Source organism: Nothobranchius furzeri, chromosome 15 (genome assembly GCF_043380555.1).
Source record: "Nothobranchius furzeri strain GRZ-AD chromosome 15, NfurGRZ-RIMD1, whole genome shotgun sequence".
Classification (NCBI taxonomy): Eukaryota; Metazoa; Chordata; class Actinopteri; order Cyprinodontiformes; family Nothobranchiidae; genus Nothobranchius; species Nothobranchius furzeri.
This window is the reverse complement of record NC_091755.1, coordinates 33,012,143-33,036,100: the sequence shown is the minus strand read 5'-3', so window position 1 is coordinate 33,036,100 and position 23,958 is coordinate 33,012,143. Positions and strand designations below refer to the sequence as shown.

The 23,958-nt window shown below is 41.3% G+C and overlaps 1 protein-coding gene across 5 annotated transcripts in view; it reads right to left on the bottom strand.

The window, feature by feature from the left end:
* cacna1db (calcium channel, voltage-dependent, L type, alpha 1D subunit, b) overlaps positions 1–23,958 on the bottom strand; it is an 88,843-nt gene that overhangs the window by 53,026 nt on the left and 11,859 nt on the right. The gene's annotated exons all lie outside the window — the stretch shown is intronic.

Below are 23,958 nucleotides of genomic sequence, written 5' to 3'. Positions count from 1 at the left end.
TGAAGCATGGGAACATTTTTCTGAGAAAAAACAACTGATAGCCAGCAATAAGACTGAGTAATAATAGGGAAAATATCTGGCTGATTACTTGAGATTATAAATATGAAGCTAAACTACTTAAAAAAAAACAAAAGGTCTTCTGCAGAAATGTTTTTATCAATAGATGAAATACCGGACTGGTTTGCACACAATGACAGGTTTGAATAGAAGTGAAGCGTGCATCAGATATGTCTAATCTAATGTACCCTCCATCTTACCTGATGCACCATCAAAAAAGGAAATAAAATACTTTTTGTTACCAAAGGTCATTGACCCCAGTCAGGGCATTCACACTGGCTGTGATGCAGATCAAGATGCGGAGCTGCAGAATCTTACATAAACTAGACAAGAAAAGACATGTTACAGAGAGCATGTCTCAGATGCACCGGAATAAGGAAGTGCAAGTCAGCTGGAGTAGAAAGCAGCTTCAGACGGCAGGATTTGGAGTCTGATTTCCAGATTTTTGGACATCTCGCCTCAGACTGGACATGACTCTACCACTAACTCCATTTACATTGCAATGTTGATGTTTTATCTCCACAGATAACACAAACCTGAAGGAGTTCTGCCATGTGGTGGAGTTGCTAATGCTAACGTTAGCTTCTACCAGCCGAGACATTCTCTGCTGCCTCCTGGATGCTAAACCAACAACATCCTTCCCCGTCGTGAGTCAAGATGAGTGAGTCCATGAACGTTAAGTGACAGTGTGACGTAGATCTGTCAGACTTTTCTAATTCTAGAGTTTCACCATCTATTTTCTATCAGAAGCTAATGCAGGAGATCGGTGTAGGAGACTGTTTTCATGTTCAGCCTGCATGAAACACTCAGAGAGGCTGAATATGATCAGAAATAAAAATTTACAAAGTAGTTTTTCAGATTATTTTATTGACAGGGATATGGGTTCATACGGTGATATTGTGATGTGAAATTCTATATTTACATGAGCCTATGAGCAACTTTATTGTGACGTTCTGCACACAACTGGCTGCCTGTGTGAATGGTAGTCCAACTGTGGTTGTTTGCGTACATTCCACACCCATTGAAAATGAGGCTTTAAGCTGCTAAATTTCAAATCAGATTCTGACCTAAATTATTTTAAAAATGACATGAAATACTGTTTATACGAATGAAGTTTTAGAATTTACCTGTTATTTTAGTTTACTCCAGAAACGAATGTAAAAAATTGTGTCTGGATTTGTTTTAATATATTTATTAAACACATACCATGAGAAAAACCATTTTTATTATTATTTATTGAAGCTTTTTGTTAATTATTTTTAGTAATAGATGACTTTAAGGTCAAGATGAAAATGTGTTTTTGTTGTTGTTCTTATTGTTTTGGCAGAAAATCCACTTGAACCCAATTCAGCTAAAGCAAAAATTGTAATAAGTATTTTTTAGAAATAGTTTTGGGACAAATTGACACCAGCATGGACTTTTGAGTCAAAATGTGGCTCAAACAAAAATGATTTTGTTGCACTGGTGGAAACATTTACTGAAGTAGTGGTCACAAACTACTGCACACAATGGTGCATTTCTTTAAAAATAGCACTGAAAACCATTGCAAAGCCCCCAAAAACAAAGATTCACCTCTTTGTGTTGTAATCATAACAATATGTGCATTATTGTTGCTAAATTTGGATATTTTCTCACACATTTTTCAATCAATTATAATATTTCTCACCTATTTTTCCCTGTTATTTCACAGAAATGTATTCTTCTCTTTCTTGCATTCCTGTTATTTTTTTCTCTCCCACACACAACCTGTCTTTTTCACCTCATCAAGCAGAAGGTTGTCGAGCTAAACTCGTATTGTTGATTTAAAGGACTCAAACGCACAGAGTGCAACTGGACACCGAGCGCAAAGAAACACGATGACAGTAAGATGCTGATGACATCAGTAACACGCACACTGACTTCCCACCCACACTGACAGAGACTCACACTGATACACATACTCAACACACACTAACAAAAAGCAGCAAGCCAAACCAGGCACACGGATTCACCAAAGCATTATAAATGCCTCAGTTGCTGCTGATGTAGAACACACAGATTTATCCAGAAACACTACAGTTTATTTTATCTGTAAAATCATCTATAGCCCTGTGGAATAAATCAGAAGTTAATGAAGTCTTTCATGACATGTATATAATGTGGATTTGATGGTAAAAATATAGGTGGATTTTTTTCAGTGTGTGTTGCCTGTAATCTTATGGTGGAGGTTCGACACTCAGCTGCTGGCGTTTAATTGTAAACTATAGTTTATCGTGTTTGTTTTACAGTGCAGGGGTTCATAAGATTTGCAAACAGACAGGGTATACTGCAGTTACTTTATGTAAGGTGCTTTATGTAAGAATTAATGAATGGCATCCTGTGGTCAGATTTGGGTACTGCAGCCCATTTTTCTAAATAAAAGTGACTTTCTCACTACAGTTTGGTGAGATGGATGGCTGTTTACCATCCACAGCTCAGCACAAGAACATTCTAATAGACAAGAAAGGACGAGTCACATACAGAAAGTTGGTAAATACTTATCTTAGAGCTGAATATTTGCTTCTAATTAGCTGTTAGAATCTTTATTATTATGTTTATTATGTTTATTCATTTTGCAGACGCTTTTATCCAAAGCGACTTACAATTTATAATCTATAGGGCGTGTTGTGATCTGTGGGGGAAACCGGAGTACCCGGAGGAAACCCATGCATGCATGGGGAGAACACGCAACTCCACGCAGAAAGGCCGCAGCCAAGTTTTGAACCTGCGACCTTCGTGCTGCGAGGCAGCAGTGCTAACCACTGCGCCATCATGCCGCCAACTGAAAGGCAGATGGCATAAACAATCTGTGACCTTTGAAGTCTCGAGAGATTTTGTGATCTCGCCAGTCAGCACTGCACTGCAGTAACCCCGCGAGCTCACATGGTAAACAATGACTACTTCCCTCTTTTTTAAAAGAAGAAAAACTGCAGCCCCCCAGCTGGCTGAGAAGGAAATCTGTTTAGGTGTATGAAATGAATGAAAAGCTTTATTTGTCCCAGGGAAGGGAAATTAGACTTTCAGTACACACAATTCAGAGATCAGACATACTGGGCAAGACACATGACAAGAATTGGTGACTGTGGTCATTCGCAACCGAGTCGCGCTACCTTACAGTAATAGAGAGAGAAAAGGATAACATGAGGAATGGATTCGGGAGGAGGGGGAAAAAAGGCACTTCACAGCTGCTCTCCCCCCAGGAGGGCAGCTTTGCTCTGTGACAAAAAACACCTCCACAGATAAGCAACAGATAACACAAAACAACATCACAATAGAAAGGCAGGGGGGGGGGGCTGGGATCCTGTTTCCCCAGCGAGAGCAGCCATGTACGGCATGTACGGCGCTCAACCACTGTAGACCACAGGTGGGAGGGAGATCTTGGGAGGAACGCAGAGCACATTGACCCTGCAGGTTGATGACCTCGCTAGGCAGAAGTCCACAATCTGAAGGCGGTGGTGGAAGGTCGGGTTTTTCACAGCATCTGTCTGCATTCCTTCCTTCGTGGGGGTTGTTGTTGTTGGCATCTTGAAGGCTGCCTTGGCGTCAGATTTGGATAACAAGACTTTGTTTGGGTCAGGCAGAGATAATTTTCCTCTCTGCCTTCAGTCTGTAACTGGTCATTCCAGTCCTTCAGTGAGGCCAATTTAGGTGTTAAACATCTCCACACCGTCAGGTGACCCTCTCCGAGATGACATCCATTTTGCGCACTAACACCGGGAACGCAGCTAGGACATTGTCCAGCTTACGATTCACCTTGAGTAGCGTCCCAGTCTGTGAGGTCTCTGCCCGGGCGGTGCTTCCTGTGGGTGCGGGTCGCCCTCCAATCGCTCCCGTCTTCCCAAATTTCCAGAAAACCAGATATCCTCCTATCGAAGAAATCCAGTGATCATCAGGCCAAATATCCACATATCTTCGACGTCCTCAGTGGACAGCTGAGAGAGACATACAATCCTCCACACCTTCCAGGAATCGAGCGCATATCCCACTGCGTGTGTCCCTTGCGGGCAAGTGGGAGCCCACTCCGCCGTTCTCATCGTAGAAAAAATCTTATCAATCGCGTTGAATGACCAATTAATTAAATCCATTTCTGAAAAATAGGGATTTCCAGAAGAAATGCAGAGAAGCTCTCTGTAGGCAGACAGGACAAAGAGCCTTGGGAAAAAAAGATGAGGGAGCAAAAGCAGAAGCGTCTGTACTCTGCGAGAGCCGGAAGAAGACCTTCCTTCCAACTTCACTGAGATAGTCTGTTTTGTGATTATTTTCCAGTAAAAGTACATATTCTACCTTTAAATAGCAACATTGTTCTTTAAGTCAGAAATTGATTAATCATTGATTTGTTATGTTTTTGGTAAATAGAGTGAAAAAAGCATTGTGCCTCTGCTGTAGCTGAGCGATGAACTGTGAAGAACAAGTGCAATTGCTCAGAGCTGTTTCTTTCAGATAAGAGCCTTCATCACCTGCCTCCATCCTCTGTAACATTCCTGCTCGGTTGTTTACATTCGTCTGAAACGTCCGCTCTTCTGCTTCATGAGCAGCTGACAGTGTGTGCCTCTGATTGCGTCTCCGAATGAGTTATAATTTGGGGTGGGGAAAGTGATGTTTAAATTGTGGATGGGCTTCTGTAAGGATATGGAGATACCCTGAGTACCCGACAGCAAGTCCCATTATCAACGAAGATGTCCTTCTTAATGAGTATAAACACTCAGACTTAATGTCAAATAATTAGCACTAGGTGCATTAAAATTAACTCAACAAAATATTTCCATGTAATTTTGCTAGCATGAGTCAGAAAGTGAGCAAAACGATGGATTCAGTGAAGCATAGATGGGCTCAGACCTATGTCTGAGTCAGTCAACTATGTCTGGGGATTTTTATTCCTACAGGATGAACAAGTCACCAAACAAACAGGAAGAGGAAAATCCCTAAAACATTGAATCAAGCAGACAAAATTAGACTGCTGTTAAAAACCAAACATTTACACAAACTTTCTAATTTTATTCCAGCTGTTTGTCTTATTTATTACTGAAGCCTTTTAAACTCAGAGCAAGTTGCTTTATTTTTAATCTCTCAGTTTAGGACTATATGATGAAATATGGGGACATTATGTTTTGAGGAGATTTAAAAAGACACAGCAGAGAAGTAATACACTTTCATTTTGCCCTGGTACATACCTTATGATGGGATTTATACATACAGCACATCATTATATAATGAAGTTCAATCCCTTTTACTTCCCAACCTTCAGGAGATTCATGGAAGAGACCATGATTAAAAATGGGTTCTTGAAAAGCTGTGAGGGAGAAAATTCAACATATTTTAAGTTGAAATATTTATTTCAGTTTTGTTTTGATATAAACTAGACTCAAAAATGGGGCATACCCACTGTTTTCATTTCCTGTGTTTTAGCACAGACAATATCACTTGCTCTGAGCTTGTAGTAAAGAATAGCGTTGCCATGGAGATCAGGCTTGTCTCGTGTGTGGGCAGAAAGTAATGTCAGGAAACTCAAGACAACCATCTCTACAAGGATCCAAGGAAAATCTTCACTGAATCCTTCATCCTTATAGTTTTCTAAGAAGGTCTTTTAAACTTTTTGCAAATATTTAAGTATTTTGTGTAGTAAAGACTTATTCAAATATAGGCTAGATGCTAACAGGGGAAGGTGATTTTTACACTCCCAGTGGGGTGCACCAATTTAGCTAAATCCTAGTCTTATTTGGCTCATGTGACATTTATATTGATAAAAGTACTAAATAATTGTGTTGCACTTGGCTTTGCTTCGTTTTTGTGCATGATCTGCACCGCCTACGTGCTCCTCATCACTGTCAGATTCACAAAGAAAACATAGCTGATAAATTTGTGTAAATTCAAGGTCAGCAGTTTGTGCAAAACTTGCAAGGTTTGGGTTTTCTGTGAATCTGACACACCTGTCCTCTTTTTGTTGAAGGGGACAAATTCTGGAAAACCTTTTGTATTCTTTTGTGACACTATTGCATCTCTACTGCCTCTATAAACAATCCAAACGTGAAAAAATCCATACATCTGTTTGCTGGCAGTGTTTGGTTTTAGGAATTATGTGCCTAAAAGTCCCCGTTTGTGATGTCACAAATGGGGAAATTTGTATGGATCTAGCTCTCACCTCTCCAGGATGGAGGAGCAGTAGCTCTACTCTGAGTCCTTCCCAGATATTGGAGCTTCTCTGCCTATAGCAGCCTGTGTGTGTGTGTGTGTGTGTGTGGGGGGGGGGGGGGGTGGCCACCTCTAGCCCTGAAATGGCTCATTCTGGAATGTACTGAAATGCCAAAAATAAAATGGCTGAGATTGTTTTATGAGAGGGATTTTAACATAGAACTTCTGAAGCATGTTTTGTACTGACCATATAATTATTATAACTTGAGAAAAAAAACATTTTATGTCTTCTTTAAAAGCAATACTCCAGCAGATTCTCCTTTTCCTCAGCTTCTTTGCCTCAGAGACAAAAACGAGCCCTCATGAGACCAACTTTTTTTCCTCAAACACAGGTTGTTGAGAATTAGATGTTTTTTCTACTGGTAATGATCAACATAAATGTAGACAGTGGTGCAAAACTCAAACCTACAGTTCTGTAAGATACCTTAACAATCAAAATAATGAAATATCAGAAGAACTCCACCAAAATCGTGAAAAATTTAACAAAGATGGCTGCTGGAAAACAAAAACATGCTGCAACACCAAAAGTGAAACAGCTTAATTCATTTCAAGGAGGAGAAGCACATCCTGTAAGCTTCCAAATCCTGTGTTCTGGAAGCTGGACAAGAAATCTGGGTTGACTAAACTGGAGCCAAAACAAGCTGAAAGTTTCTGTGCCGGAAAAAACAAAATTTGCAGCTGGTGTTTAAGTTGTAACAAAGAGACAGTGAATCCACATTTTCAGTTGGTCAGTTGATGATGGTCTTAACAGTTTGTGTTAAAATACGCCAGCAGCTCTGCTCGAGGTGAGCTGAATTATTACAAAACAAATACCGATTGTGACAGAAACCTATTTGATATTGAGAAAACATTTTAAAGACATGTTTTAACCTGCCAGCTGACTATCTGACAGACATTCATTTTAAATCTCACACAGAAGGGAAGTTACAAGATGGTCATGGTTTTCAAGCCCCCCCCCCCCCCCCCTAATAATCTGCTGTGCTAAAGAGGCAGAACATCTATTTCTGTGACTGTGTCAGCGTGCAATGACTCAGCGTTACACTGTGCAGCATCATAGACTTTCCTCAGTGTATAATTATCCTCCTTTTATTTATTCTGTGTCTCTGTGTCAACAAGCCTGAATAAATACGCTCCAATCCCGTTGTGATCAGGCATTTTCAATGTTTGCTAATTATGAGACAATTTTGAGAAACTGCGATTCTCTATTTAAGGCTGGACAGGTGGTTTAATTTTATTTGTGCTGTAAAAGAAAATGAATGAGCCTCAGCTGAAGTAATCTACTGTAAAGTCTTGACGTTGTGTTTCTGAACTCTACATGAACCCAGAATGTAATCCACTCAAAGCCTTCAAAAACTAGAAACTCTATGCTTTTACAAGACTGCAAACACACATCTAAAACTTTAAATTTATATATTTATACCTTTTGGGTCTGGAGAGACAGAATTAATCGGTTGCAGACTGAATCAGAATATTGTGGGAATGCATTTTGACTCTTTAATCTGTAAAATGGTGATCCTCGATTTTTGGATTCTCCAAAATTAAAAAAAAGTATGATTGCAAGAGTGGTGAGTTGTTTGTTCTCTGAAACTGTGAATCCTTGCAGTTATTTCAACAAATACTTCCTTACACACTCTGGGCACACATGAACAATTGTTCTAAATGAGTTGTTTCTGTCATAACCATCTCTCACTTATCAGATCTTCATCTCACATGTTGTGATAAATCTGTGTGTGTGTGTGTGTGTGTGTGTGTGTGTGTGTGTGTGTGTGTGTGTGTGTGTACGCGCGCATGCATAGCCCTGAAAATCTGCAAGTTAGGTATCATGCAATAGCCAAACAAAGCCACAAGCACAAATCTACTACAACTCTGAATACATGGTTTAACAAATCTTGTAAAAAATATGGATTTATTTGATTCTAATAAAAAATTACATGCATATTACATTAGAAACAATAATCCAATTTATTAGAAGCAATCATGTTATATCTCCATGCTCTAAACTGATTCATGACATCCACACATCCTTAATTACTTCTGTGCTTCCTGTAACTCACCTTCGCCTCTGAGGAATTCTTGTTTTGTTTTTATTTTCCTGCTGAAACCTATGATGTCAAATCAGAGACATCTGATCTGCAAAACCCCACCCGAAATGTCACAAAGGACATTTAGATCTGACACAAAGATCCGAGAGCTGAAGGTTAGTGATTGTGTGCTGAAAAGAGTATACAGCTGTTGTGAAAGCTCAGGGTAAATTAGTGTGATTAATGTGATAGGTCTGATTTTTTAATGTTGGTTTTCTCCCCAAAATGACCTCATTTTTTTTAGATTAGCTCTAACTGATTGATGAGCTAATGGCTAGTACAACATGGTGGTATTTCCAAAGTGGACCAGTGTCATCTTCAAACATGTCTAATGGGAAAAATGTTATATTGAAACACATTTAAAATGATCGAAGGATCTTTCATGGTGGTTAAAACGAAGAGTCGGAGTACCCGGCCCGGAGGGTTACCGGGGTCCCACCCTGGAGCCAGGCCTGGGGTTGGGGCCCGTGAGCGAGCGCCTGGTGGCCGGGCTTTCGCCCATGGGGCCCGGCCGGGCCCAGCCCGAACCGGATACATGGGCTCGTCCAACTGTGGACCCACCACCCGCAGGAGGAACATGAAGGGTCCGGTGCAATGCGAATCAGGTGGCAGACCAAGGCGGGAGCCTTGGCGATCCAATCCCCGGACAAGAAAACTAGTTTTTGGGACATGGAACGTCACCTCGCTGGCGGGGAAGGAGCCGGAGCTTGTGGCAGAGGTTGAGCGGTACCGGCTAGATATAGTCGGACTCACCTCGACACATTGCATTGGCTCTGGAACCCGAGACCTGGAGAGGGGTTGGACACTCTACTTTGCTGGAGTTGCTCCGGGTGAGAGGCGGAGGGCTGGGGTTGGCTTTTTGTTAGCCCCGAGACTCTCTCCCTGTGTGTTGGGGTTTACCCCGGGGGACAAAAGGGTAGCTTCCTTGCGCCTTCGGGTCGGGGAACGGGTCCTGACTGTTGTTTGTGCTTATGGGCCAAATATCAGTTCAGAGTACCCACCCTTTTTGGAGTCCCTGGGACGAGTGCTAAATAGTGCTCCATCAGGGGACTCCATTGTCCTGCTGGGGGACTTCAATGCTCACGTGGGCAATGACAGCTTGACCTGGAGGGGTGTGATTGGGAGGAACGGCCCACCTAATCAGAACTCGAGCGGTGTTTTGTTATTGGACTTCTGTGCAAGCCGCAGTTTGGCCATAACGAACACCATGTTCGAACATAAGGATGCCCACCGGTACACTTGGTACCAGGGCAGCCTAGGTCACAGGTAGATGATAGATTTTGTAGTCGTATCATCTGACCTGCGGCCGTATGTTTTGGACACCCGAGTGAAGAGAGGGGCGGAGCTGTCAACTGATCACCACCTGGTGGTGAGTTGGATCAGATGGCAAGGGAACATGCCGCGTAGACCTGGCAGACCCAAATGCATAGTGAGGGTCTGCTGGGAACGCCTGGCAGAAGAACCTGTCAAGACGGTCTTCAACTCCCACCTCCGGCAGAGCTTTGACCACGTCCTGAGAGCAGTGGGGGACATTGAGTCCGAGTGGGCCTTGTTCCACTCTGCGATTGTCGAGGCGGCTGTTGCTAGCTGTGGTCGTAAGGTGGCCGGTGCCAGTCGTGGTGGCAACCCCCGTACCCGCTGGTGGACACCAGAGGTTCGGGGAGCCGTCAGGCTGAAGAAGGAGGCCTACAGGGCGTGGCTGGTCTGTGGGTCTCCGGAGGCAGCAGACAGGTACCGGATAGCCAAGCGGGGTGCAGCAGTGGCAGTTGCCGAGGCAAAATCTCGGGCGTGGGAGGAGTTTGGTGAGGCCATGGAGAAAGACTATCGATCGGCTCCAAAGAGGTTCTGGCAAACTGTCCGGCGCCTCAGGAGAGGAAGGCAGCAACTCGCTCACACTGTTTACAGTGGGGATGGGGAGCTGCTGACGTCAACTGAGGCTATAGTCGGACGGTGGAAGGAATACTTTGAGGAGCTCCTCAATCCCACCAATGTGCATTCCGAGGAGGAACCAGAGCTGGGAGGCCTGGGGATGGACTGTCCGATCTCGGGGGCAGAAGTTGCTGAGGTAGTCAAACAACTACACAGCGGCGGAGCCCCGGGGGCGGATGAGGTTCGTCCTGGGTATCTCAAGGCTATGGATGTTGTAGGGCTGTCATGGTTGACACGTCTCTACAACATTGCGTGGTCATCGGGGGCAGTTCCTAGGGAGTGGCAGACCGGGGTGGTGGTCCCCATCTTTAAGAAGGGTGACCTGAGGGTGTGTTCCAACTATAGGGGGATCACACTCCTCAGCCTCCCTGGAAAGGTCTACTCCAAGGTACTGGAGAGGAGGGTCCGATCGATAGTTGAATCTCAGATAGAGGAGGAGCAATGTGGTTTTCGTCCTGGCCGTGGAACTGTGGACCAGCTCTATACCCTTGCAAGGGTGATGGAGGGGGCATGGGAGTTTGCCCAACCAATCCACATGTGCTTTGTGGATTTGGAGAAGGCTTATGACCGTGTCCCCAGGGGCACCCTGTGGGGGACGCTCCAGGAGTATGGGGTGGGTGGCTTTCTGTTAAGGGCCATTCAGTCCCTTTACCAGAGGAGCGTGAGTTTGGTCCGCATAGCTGGTAGTAAGTCGGACCTGTTCCCAGTGAGGGTTGGACTCCGCCAGGGCTGCCCTTTGTCACCGGTTCTGTTCATCACTTTTATGGACAGAATTTCTAGACGCAGCCGTGGTGTGGAGTGTGTCGAGTTTGGTGGCAGGAGAATCTCGTCTCTGCTTTTTGCGGATGATGTGGTCCTCCTAGCTTCATCCAGCTCTGACCTTCAGCTCTTGCTGGGTAGGTTTGCGGCCGAATGTGAAGCGGCTGGGATGAGGATCAGCACCTACAAATCTGAGACCATGGTTCTCGACCGGAAAAGGGTGGCTTGCCACCTCCGGGTCGGGGGAGAGGTCCTACCTCAAGTGGAGGAGTTTAAGTATCTCGGGGTCTTGTTCACGAGTGAGGGTAGGAGGGATCGGGAGATCGACAGGCGGATTGGTTCGGCGTCTGCAGTGATGCGGACGCTGAGCCGATCTGTCATGGGGAAGAGGGAGCTGAGCCAGAAAGCCAGGCTCTCGATTTACCGGTCGATCTACGTCCCAATCCTCACCTATGGTCATGAGCTTTGGGTAATGACCGAAAGAACGAGATCGCGGATACAAGCGGCCGAAATGAGTTTCCTCCGTAGGGTGGCCGGGCTCAGCCTTAGAGATAGGGTGAGGAGCTCGGACATTCGGGAGGGACTCGGAGTAGAACCGCTGCTCCTCCGGATCGAAAGGAGCCAGTTGAGGTGGTTTGGGCATCTGGTAAGGATGCCTCCTGGACGCCTCCCCGGGGAGGTGTTTCGGGCATGTCCTGCCGGCAGAAGGCCCCCGGGTCGACCCAGGACACGTTGGAGAGGTTACATCTCCAATCTGATCCGGGAACGCCTTGGGGTCCTGCCGGAGGAGCTGGTGGACAAGGCCGGGGAGAGGACAGCCTGGAGCTCCCTAGTTGGGATGCTGCCCCCGCGACCCGGACCCGGATAAGCGGAGGAAGACGAAGACGAAGACATTTAAAATGGCATACATAGGGGCTGTCAAAGATAACGCATCATTATTGAGCTAACACATTACTTAATTCCAGCAAATAATTTTTCACTCGTTAACGCATTTTCATAATTATTGCATTGTTTTTTGAAGTTCGTTCAACTCCTTTGATTAGTTTCAAAGCAGAGTGAGCTATTATATTAGCAAATATTATATTACTGTACCTTTATAATCTGTAATTAGTTTGTGATTAATCATGAGTTACCTATTTAACTAATGTAATTAATCAAGATTAAAAATTATTGTTGCCCCCACTATGACTAGCCATTAGCTTGTCAATCCAGTCTGTTTCTCCAATTTGAGGTCACTCAAAATGCTGCAACAAGTAAGATACAGTTTTTTTGTTTATGACTCAAAAAAGCTACATTTCAATTTGAAGAAATAGGCCAACTGAAGGGAACGCAACAAAGAACTCTTGAGTTTAGGTTCTTCTGGACGTCTGAAAGAACCAACCTGCTACACTCCATCTGGATGAAATTGTGTCATTTCACAATTTTTGCATGTTTGCTTATTCTTGAAGCATTCAGATTTTTTCAATTTACTTTATAAGTGTTTGAGTGTGCGTGTTTAGACACAATTGATCCAGAAGAAAGGCTGGTCCAGACCCATCATAATGCCTGACCTACCTAACAAATCAGCTGGCAGCATTGCAGCCAGCGTGCACACACACACACGCACACAAACACTGCAGTCACAGGCTCAGTCGATGTCATCTCCTACTCTGATTATAACATGAGCTGACAAAACACTCAATACCGTGAGACTCTGGTCAGTCTAGTTTTTGTGTGTGCTCAGTAACCCTCATCATCCACTCCCCCACCCAACAGGTACATTCCATAATGCTCTGTTTCTGACAGAGCTGTGATGACGTCTTCCTAGATCACATGATGTAAACAGGAAGTTATTAGGATTGAATGTAATAAAAAAAGTGAAGAAAACATAATTTTAAACTAAATGTGAATCAACATTAGTGAGAAAAGTAATGTTCTGATTCTTTCAAAACTTTTAGAGCCTCCACGTTTTAAGTTTTGAGAAGCCAAACTTGTCATCTCCTCCCAAAAAGAAAGCAAAACTAGAACATCCACCAGCTCTAATCCCCAAATTACATCAGAGTGTTTATGAAAAGGAACTCTGGTGGACTTTTATTTATGCAAAAAGCGAGAGTGTTTTAGTAGGTCAGTGTGTGTGTGTGCTTGTGTGTCACATTCATGAAGGTGAATCAGCCAGGCAGCCAGGAGCAGGATAATCAGCTCCTATTAGCCAGTGTTCCCTTTGCTCTTAATCAGATTTACGAGGTCAGCAACAGACTGGACCGCCCACTCCTTCAGAACACCAGAAACAGACTCACTGATATAACTGTTGAAAACACTTTTTAGACCTAAGTTTTTTTTTTTTTTTATCACTTCCTAGAGTCTTGCTACTGAGGTATTATCGACATTCATAAGCATTGACTATGTCACATCCTCTGTAGGTTTTAGCTCAACATTTTAAGTTTGCGGATTTGGTTTAAAAAGAAATAAATGTGATATTTAATTAAATTAGTGGTTGGAATCAATTAAAAATGTAATCTAATAAAACAGAGGCTTTGTGATTAATTAACCTTGATTAATCGCATTTTAATTGTTCAAGACAATTTTCCCCAAGCAGATTTTTAAATTAAAAATAATATTAGTTAAGCACAGATGACATACCTACACTTTAATTAGTATATTTCTGTAACCACAAGGTCTATTTGATTACTTTGGTCTGATTGTAAAGGTAACCATTGTGGGATTTGTTGGGATGTGTAAATATTAGCTTCTGCGTTATTGATGAAGTGTAAATGAACATGTAACATTGTAAATGCTGTGTACTGAACTGAACACTAGATGGCAGCAAAGCACTGCTGACATATGTAAAGGTGTGGTGTAGAGTTCAGGGGAAGTTCTGCAGAAGGTTACAAGATGAGTGCAGCATGTTTGCTCGTCCCTCCTGCTGTACTAAAGTTCATATGGATAAAGTTACTGCGTGCCTGCTTTCTACTAACTACAAAACACCACAGTAAAAACTTGTTCTTGTTTTTCTTTCTTTTCCTCAGGAAGAGCGATTTGTCATGATTCAATTATTTGTTGTTCTAGCTATGTTTGGAGCATATAAGAAAGGTTTACATGATATTGCAGCCCAGGTGCTGCAATTTCTCTAGAGGTGCAGCTTGATGATGTTTAATGATAGTGTATAAAAAATGTTTGATGCTAAAACTTTTCACCCCCAAATTGGGAGGTGCTCAGGCAGTACTTTCTTTTAATACGTTACTTTTTCTAATGAATTAATCATAATGAGATCATTAAATTCCCACCCCTACAATAAATCCTTCTTTACTAAATGATAATCAGAGAGATAATGTGGTGGTCAATCAGCTTTTCTGACACCAAATGTATAAAATATGTGATGAATTTTCAGTTTAATCTGCTTGCCATGTAGAAACACTATAACAATACACATTTCTTAGCGTAATAAAAGTATAATATTAAGTCTATGTGTATTTAATCCCTTTCTAGTTAAGGTTGGCCCTTTAGTCAGTGAACAGAAGCAGAACCTGAAAAGCTGTTGGCAGCTTAAACCAGAGTAAATTAATGCAGCAGAAGACATGCCATGGTTACTACTGAGAATAAACAACTCTCCAGCTAAAGGGTGAGCTGCATCACAAATAAACCCTAAATATTTTACTGTAATTAAGTTTAACAGTACATGTAATGCAAATTAACTGAACTTGTGAATACAAGTGATAATAGAAATCCTAAGGAAATACATAAACTGCATTAGATCTCACATTTGAATCCATCACATTAATCTGTGAACAGGTGTGTTGCCTTAACAAAAGCCTAATAACATCCACTGTCTGAGGCACCATTATTCTGGTCCCTGTTCCTGTTTCTCCAGTCAGACCTTTGCAGTTGGGTCTATTTTTAGTTTTAGATATTCATAATCCAGATGTCAAAAGAGTGAGCATGGCCACAATCTCGGTGAAAATAGCCAGTGCCTGTTCTGGATGAGCACCAAAACCTAATCCAGAGCTGGAATCAGCTGCAGCAGCATCACCTCCCTGTTGTCCTCAAACTTCACCCTGCTCTGTCTGCGTTCTGCATTCTTCTGACTCCCTCTGGCTATTTACACTCTTTTTTTTAAATTTCTGCAACTATCAGTAGTCTATGCCTATTTGCACCTGTGTCTCCCTTGTTGAGAGCCTTCTCAGTGGATAATGCACAAGTCTCCATGGCCACAGTTGTCACGGCAGCAGGCCATGATGTTAAAATAGGTGAAAGAGGAACCAAATTAATACAAACATGCTGCTAGTACACATGCATGCATGCATTTATAATAATATACACGCAACAGCATCCAAGCATGTCTTTTCAATCAAAAAAAGCTTCTTTTATCAACACTGTTACTATTTACTGACCACTTTTCAATGCTTCTGTTGCTCAACAATCAAAAAGGTTGCATCCAGAACTACAGTTGATTATTTTTCTCTATGAAAGCACAAGTTGTTGTTAAATTTGAATGTGTGAAGCTGACGAGAGTTTAACAAAAGTTTAAATTAACTGCAAAAGCTGCTGTTTAAAAGCATTGTAAACCTGCGACTGCCTGCTCCAGCTGTAATGTGCACTACAACTGGGCTGCAGCAGGTTGAAGTTGTTCACACAGCAAAGCATCCCCATAAAAAAAATAAAAGAGGAGACTGGTTTACGCCAGAGATTTAAGTTCTCATTTATCCCACGAGCCATAAACCTGCTTAGCTGTAACAGATAATCTCCTCATCACATATCCTGGTCGTTCAATCTAGCGCCACTTTTATTGCGAAATTTTTTCAACTGTTTTGTTTGCACTTTAAAATGAGAACCTGCATAAAAACACATTAAATAGTGAAAAGAGAGAGAGAGGGAGACAGATGTGTTGCTTTTTAGGGAGAACTAAAACAGCAGGTCGCGAGTGTTAAAGATAATGTTTCATATCATTAATGAAGCATTATAAAAACAATTGTTTCATTTTTTGCTACAAAAAAAACCCTTTATCCATATAAAGACTGAATCGTGTCTAATTTTTACTCATTCCTGTGCTAATCACTTGCCTAAAGGTTGTCTCATTATTTGCTTTTAGTATTTCAGTGAAATTCAATAAACAGAGCTTGTATTTCTACATGAGGCAAAATGGGTCACATCCTACTCAGTGTTTTAGTCACTTGTCGGGTATACGAGGTGTGTGTGTGTGTGTGTGTGTGTGTGTGTGTGTGTGTGTGTGTGTGTGTGTGTGTGTGTGTGTGTGTGTGTGTGTGTGTGTGTGTGTGTGTGTGTGTGTGTGTGTGTATACTTCTGTTCCATGTTCCCTTCAGTGTCAATTGCCTCTTGGGATTTGGGTGCTAAGTAGCGAGTGCGGCAGGCCTCTTGACATCTGGGCATCTCTCACCTCCTCCTCCCTGGCCTTAAAACCTGCAAAAGCCCCTGGACGCCTTTAAACCATAAACCATACTCTCCTAAGTTATGTATGTCAATGTCTTTTCACTATTCTGATTATGAAAAATATTGTGATTATTTATTGATTTAAAATGTGACCTTTGATCCCCACACACTGTTATAAAGAAGGATGCTCCCCTGAGTATTTCACATGTCACTTCTGTAATGTTTTTATATTTATTTAAGACAAAGAAACTGTATTTTGGTTTGCTGAGTCTAAATTTATTACTCGACAATAATGAAGAGGAGTGATGGCTAGGAGAGGGAAGGAAGTGACTCACAATGATGGGCCTGCTCTTTAATAAATCTGTGTGATCATAAATGTCCTGAGGCTGCAGTTACTTCACTTCACTTCACACACACACACACACACACACACACACACACACACACACACACACACACACACACACACACACACACACACAGAGAGAGAGTTGTATCTCTGTTAAGATGTTAATCGCAGTGCATTTCCTCTCCAGTCAATCTCCATACAAGACATTTAAAAGCAATATATACCTGCTTGTTCATTTTAATACATTTCTTGTATATTTCACACATGTATTCAGAAGATTAAAGGTGTGGAACACTAAAGCCCCATTTTTTTATGATTATTCCTGATTATAATCAGTCACTTTTCCATGCAGGCTGGGCATGAAAACAGTTTTCTACACCTATCTCTTGTATTAGCCTCTGATGGAAAATATAAAATATTTCTAAACACACATACACACACACACACACACACACACACACACACACACACACAATCACACATGATCACATTAACAGAAAGAACTACATCCTTCCTCACACCCGCCTACACAGATGTTTGAAATAGACTCTCTCACACACACACACACCGAATACTAAAATATTTGAATCTGTTTCATTTAATGCAAAACACAATGAAGACAATAAAAACTCAGAACGAGTGCAACATTGTTTTCCTTGAAAGACTGATATCCTCCATGAATTTCAAATAATCAAACTAAATATTATCTGCTATGGTGACGAAACACGGCAGCAACGAGCGAATGATTCAGGTAAAACCTGGAAAGGAGTCTAATTCATTTGCTTCACTGATCACAGCATGGATAAATCATTTCTGCACTGGTGAACCAGAGGAGACAGTCCTGGATGGATCAACAAGGTGACTTGTCGTTTTTATATTTTCCTTTGACTACAATAAGAAACATCACATTCAAATTAACTTGGTGAGACACATTTATAGAAACATGGAAAAGAAAAAGCAAACAGCAGATATTCCTTAAAATGTGTCGCTTTGAATCTGCTCTCCTTTAAGGTACAAGGAGTCAGAATTTTACAGCAAAATAATCACAAAACAGTCTACTGTCTCAATCATGCTGGAAGGAAGGTTACATTAAAGCAGATTTCAATGTCCTGAGGCTGCAGTTACTTCACTTCACACACACACACACACACACACACACACACACACACACACACACACACACACACACACCACGTGATTAAAGGAGTGTGCTGCTTAATGTGACTCTCATTTCCCCTCCTCTCTAAACCTTTAATCCCTGAATTTGAAAAAAAAGATGCAACAGGACTTTCTGCCCTCAAATTTATACTGAAACACTCAAAACGATGAGCAAAACTACCCCTGTTTGTAACAAAACACACAGATCTACGCAGACACTGTATAAAAATCATGTACTTCATGTAAAAATCCACATAAGTGATTAAAAACAAAATACACCCAACCAAAAAGAAATCAAACAGATGTTTCAGCCTCTGGAGACAACTACGCAGCTCTTTGCCATCCACCATCCACCCATCCATCCCTCCATCCATCCATTTTCAGCCGCTTATCCGGGGGCGGGTCGCGGGGGCAGCAGCCTAAGCAGGGATGCCCAGACTTCCCTCTCCCCAGCCACTTGGACCAGCTCCTCCGGGGGAATTCTAAGGCGTTCCCTGGCCAGCTGTGAGACACAGTCTCTCCAGCGTGTCCTGGGTCTTCCTATAGGTCTCCTCCCAGTTGGACGTGCCCGAAAAACCGTACAAGGGAGGTGTCCGGGACGCATCCTGCCCAGATGCCCAAGCCACCTCAACTGGCTCCTCTCGATGTGGAGGAGCAGCGGGTCTACTCCGAGCCCCTCCCAGATGACCGAGCTTCTCACTCTATAAGGGAGAGCCCAGCCACAGAGAAAACTAATTTCGGTCGCTTGTATCTGCGATCTTATTCTTTCAGTCACTACCCAAAGCTCGTGACCATAGGTGAGAACGTAGATCGACTGTAGCTCTTTGCTTAACTGTCTAATCGATTTGTCTTCACCCTTGCACAGCTGTTTTAAAACACCCTACCCCTTTATGGAATAACATAACTAATCATCTTTGAGAATGAGCTGGAAGCGAAAAGAGTTCAACAGTAAAAATCCACTTAAAGGGGTCATATTATGCAAAACTCCCTTTTTGTACCTTTTGTGCTGCCAAGTAGGTCTCTGCTGCCTCTATAAACATGCCAAACTTGAAAAAACCCACCCATGTGTTTTCTGTCCATGTTTGGTTTAAAGGAATATGTGTCTAAAACAACCCATTTCAAAAAGACCCTGTTTGTGACATCACAAACAAGAAAGTAGAAGAAAACGCTCTCACATGCAGGAGGAGCAGCATCTCGATTTTGAATCAGTCCCAGATATGGGAGCTTCTCAGGTTATAGCAGCCTGAGTAGGGGGTGAGTGGGTGTGGCCAGCGCTAGCTTGTTTCCTTAATGAGTCCTGAAACTGCTCATTCTAGAAGGTACTGAAAATGACAAGAATAAAACTGCTGAAATTGCTTTATGTGAGAGGTACTTTACACAAAAACGTCATAAACATGTTTTGCATTGATTTTAGAACTATTATAATATGTGAAAAAAGAACATAATATGTCCCCTTTAAGATGCTGAAACAACCTGTGTTTCTGGTACATATCTGTTAGTTTTATATAAATCTGATGATAAAGTCCAGTTTGTCAGGATTTATTCATACACTTGAATAAAACTCGCCAGATTATTTCTGCTTTGTGCCTGGAATCTAAATTATGATGGAGTATCAGTATGTGCTCTTAATAAAATAAGTGGCTTGTTACCATGGTTTTAACTTTAACATCCTACCCTGTATTATCCAAAAAGATGATTTACCCTTTGATCAGTGACTCACACTGTTCAGAAAAAAGCTCACCCACATGAATTTAAAAGTCACTGAAACAATGACGACTGCATCTCTGAATGATTCATCTGACCAAATTCTGAGTCAAAAGGTCTGATTGACCCACTTGGAGCTGCACAGCTTTTAACTATGTACCTCCAACTGCTTTGATTTTCTTCAGGATAAGAAATTTAAATTTTTGAAATAAATGTTCCAAATTTTCAAATTGTCATAAAAATATTAAATTCTCACGCTTTTATTGTATTGAAGCAATGCAATAACTTTTGTAGCCCGATACCTTAATTTTATGTTATATTTTCTATAAATACAGCAGATTCTCAGCTGAATCTTCAAGAAAAATTCATCTAAAGACCAAAAACTTGTAGATTCTGCCTGTGAACAAAACTGTAGAAACAATGAAGCCCCATTTCCACCTCAAGTTAAAAGAAATAGTCATTAATATTGAGAGAATCTTTATTTAGAACACAACAATACTTTGACACTGATGTTTATATATAATGGTCTTAAAAATTCTGGTTTTAAAATCTTCCTTTTGAAATCCACATGGAATCTTTGATGAGAACGTGCGTTTTTGCATTAATCAGATTTATGTCCACAACATTTTATACATCGGCTTTTGTACTAATCCAACACCGTTTGATTTATGTGTTTTACTATTGCAACACAAAGCATAATGTTGAAGGATCACAGTCAGATAATCCCTAAATGCATGTCATTCAGTTTTAAACATGAGTCAGAGAAAGGTGGAGAAAGAACAGATGTGAGGACATCTGTATTCCAACATGTGCTTTTAAGCAGGAGATGCTGCTCCAAAAGTGTGCTAAAAAACAAAAGTAGTGGCCTGCAGGTCAGAAAAAATAGGATTTTTTTTTTACCACGAATAATATTTAGTTTGTTTTTGCAAAAGAAATGTTCAAACTTTAACCCAGAGAAGAATGTGTTTAATCAAACTATCCACAAATCTTCAGTTAAAGCAAAAATAGATAACACTGTTCAGAAGAAATAGAGACTAAAATATGACTAATGTGAATTTTTTTTTTCTTTTCTTTTTGCCCGCTCCACTGATGTGGAATACTTTGACTTGATTATTGATTAATTAATGATAATGTCTTGGCAGGGTATGCACATCCTGATTTCTGTAACTTGTCATTCGCTGCATGGACCGTTGTTGGAAGCAGCACGGTGTCTGCAGGTGATTTCCTTCTACAGTCATCTGTTGATGTGACAGAACAAAAGCCAGGGACACGGTGGTTTCAGAAGTTGCATAAACTTCCATAAAATGCTTAAACCTCAGTCAGCATACATAGGTAGGCCCCATATTGATATATGGGCAAACCCAATGGGTGCCAGCAGTGTTTGTCCGTGGTTTCCATGATGGCTCCACAGAGGCAGATAGAGATGACTTATACGAATGAACTGTGTTGACTTTATACTTCAGAACAGGTTTTAAAATGATTATTTAAGCTCATACACTGTAAAATTCACCTCCTTTAAAGTGGCAATGTGTATTTTTTACCATTAATCTCTGGAAATAACCATCAAAATGTTGTTGAAAATTAATTAAATGATGCCCAGTTGTTGAATAATGTTGGGGGCTTCTTAACGTACAACCATAAAGTCGGGTCTAAAATACATGGGAGCAGGTCCTCAGTCTCTGGGCTACACCATATTAGATGCCTGTTTCCTTCTACGGGAGCTCGTGAGGACAAAGTGCATTTACTGATTTGTAACAAGCGGTAAAAAAACTTTCACCATTCATAAGCATTGTTGTTTTACACATTTACCTCTTCACTCATTGCCAGTGATTCAGGGAGTCTGATGTTTTTTGCTGGAGGTTGCGCGCTCAGGGATTTTCGACCCTAATGACCATCCGTCGGTAAGGTCTTACTTCAACACAAAAATACCGCTGGCTTGCAGTGATTTAGGTACACACTGTCCCTATCATCAGGGAAAATACACACTGTCACTTTAAATAAATCCTCAAATTTCCAAAAGTATTAGACGGCAGCTTGACTTTTACTGCAGAAAAAACCTTTATACATTGTTCATATCTTTGTTTAAGACTGAAGGAAGTTTTACACCGTAAAGGTTGAATTTACTTAACCAGGTTTTGTCAACTGGTTCCACTAAACCTAGTTTTTCAATCGTTACATGTTAAGTTAAAAGTACATTAATATTACTCTTTACATTTAGACAAATAGGTTTAATTTGGACCACTTGACATAACTAGGTTTAATAAATTCAGCATGTCATTTCTTAGTGTGTGTGAGTTCTGCTCTGAAAGCTGCTGCAGAAGCAAAGACTGACCCCGGCAGGATGTAAAAGGGGTCATGTAACGTAATAGCAGCGTTTTACCCATGAGTGCATTGCCAACCGGGGGCAATTCAGATGCGAAAACAGAGTAAAAAAATTCCACACAGCTGATCCAGTGATGTCACAAAACCGCAGGATAACTGCAACACCATGCATGATTTCAGAAGTCCACACACAACATAAAGCAAGGAGAAAGACAACTGCATGTAACAAAATGATCTGTGGTTTATTTTCTGTTGTATAGATCGGCTAGGAGGTTATAAAAAAGAAGTGACATACATTTAACCTGCATGTGACTTTTGTTTTGACAGTTCCGGATGTGTTTTACACTGCTTTTGTGTTTGACTTCCTGTCTGGCACGATCTAAACTGCAAAGCGTAGCTCGTAAAAAATAAACTCGAAACATAATGATAGCATGCCTTTGCTTCTGGGGCGCGTCCAAAACGTCAAACTTCACTGCCAGTGGAAAGGTACTCATCCACTAAAACAGCAGCTAAATGCAGCGAAGTACGTTTTGCAGCCATTTTGTGACGCTTTTGCTTGCAGTGGAAAGAAGGGATAAAGCTAATTTACCTCAAAGATATTTAGCGGCAGAAAAGGAGCAGATGGAAAAATGTCTTGCGGAAAAAAGCTGATGGTATAAACTTTTATACGCACGTGACTGAAGTAGTAAAAACATATGCAGCAAACGTTTTATTCATGGACGGAAATGGGAGGAAATTAAACTAGGTTTAGAGTTGGTGACAGCATAAAGAGGTGGAGGAGAATGAGGGACAAATGTATCCATGTTGAAAAGTCTCTGAAATACATTCACATAATAGTAAATACTTCATCGTGGACTATGGTGCAGTGGTGGCGGCAGTGGTGGCAGGATACCCCCATAAAATTGTTACGCCCTCTAATGTCATGGTGGGGAATTGCTTTACTGTACTCCCCAGGTGACAGAGAAGTCCAAAGGGAAAACATCTCCATCGATGCGTGTGAGCGCCTCCACACTCAAGCTAACGGAGAACTAAAACTCAGGCTGTACCCTAGTATTAAAAAAAAATGCCTTGTGTTATTTTGTGCCAAGTAAAATTTCATCCAGAACTCTCATTTACAATAATAATGTTTCAAATATATATTTTATTCATGCATGAAAATTTAAAATTGTTATAAATGTTCTCAAATTCTCTAATTTCCCTCTGGGATTAATAAAGTATCTTTGAATTTGAATTGAATTTGAAATTAAAATTTTACTGATTTGAATCATGTCAACTATATGTGAGCATCCATTCATCCTTCTATCCATCATCCATCCGTCCTTCCCTCTGCAACCTCCACTCATTTACGGACTACTAATCCACTGTGCAGCTTAATCCCTCAAACTGCTCACGCACACGCACAATATCTCTGCCCTCCCACACATTCGGTCCCCCACACTCACACACTATCTCTTATGCCAAAAACAAAACACGCTGAAGGTACAGAGCCACACGGCTCCACCACAAACCACAACGTTTCCTCACATAAGCACTTGTAGGACTGCCTTGATAAAAAAGCATTTTTCAAGTTTACTTGTAAACACAGATTTCAGGAGTAATCATCTGAAGTAATGCAACAAAATGCATGAAACTGATAAACGTTAAGCAAGAAACATCAGAATACTGTTGCATTTATATATATATATATATATATATATATATATATCCTTTACTATAGGAAGAAAACCGTGTGTTGCAATATCTGAAGGGACACATGGTTAGAAATAATTTGGTAGCAGTTATCTTAAAATAAAACATGTCAAAAGCTGCTTAAGGGTTTTTTTTTTTTCAATTCTCTCAGGTGAAACCATAACTTTTTCTAAATTAATTTATTGACTTTTGTGAAAAAAGTGCTGAATTCTCAAAAGAAATGATGTCATTTAACTTTCTGGAAAGAACACAGACGCAAAATGATTATTAACAAAGTTGTTCCTTCTCACTCTCTGTACATTGTGTGGTGAGTGATGAGCCTTGGACAGCGTGAACAAT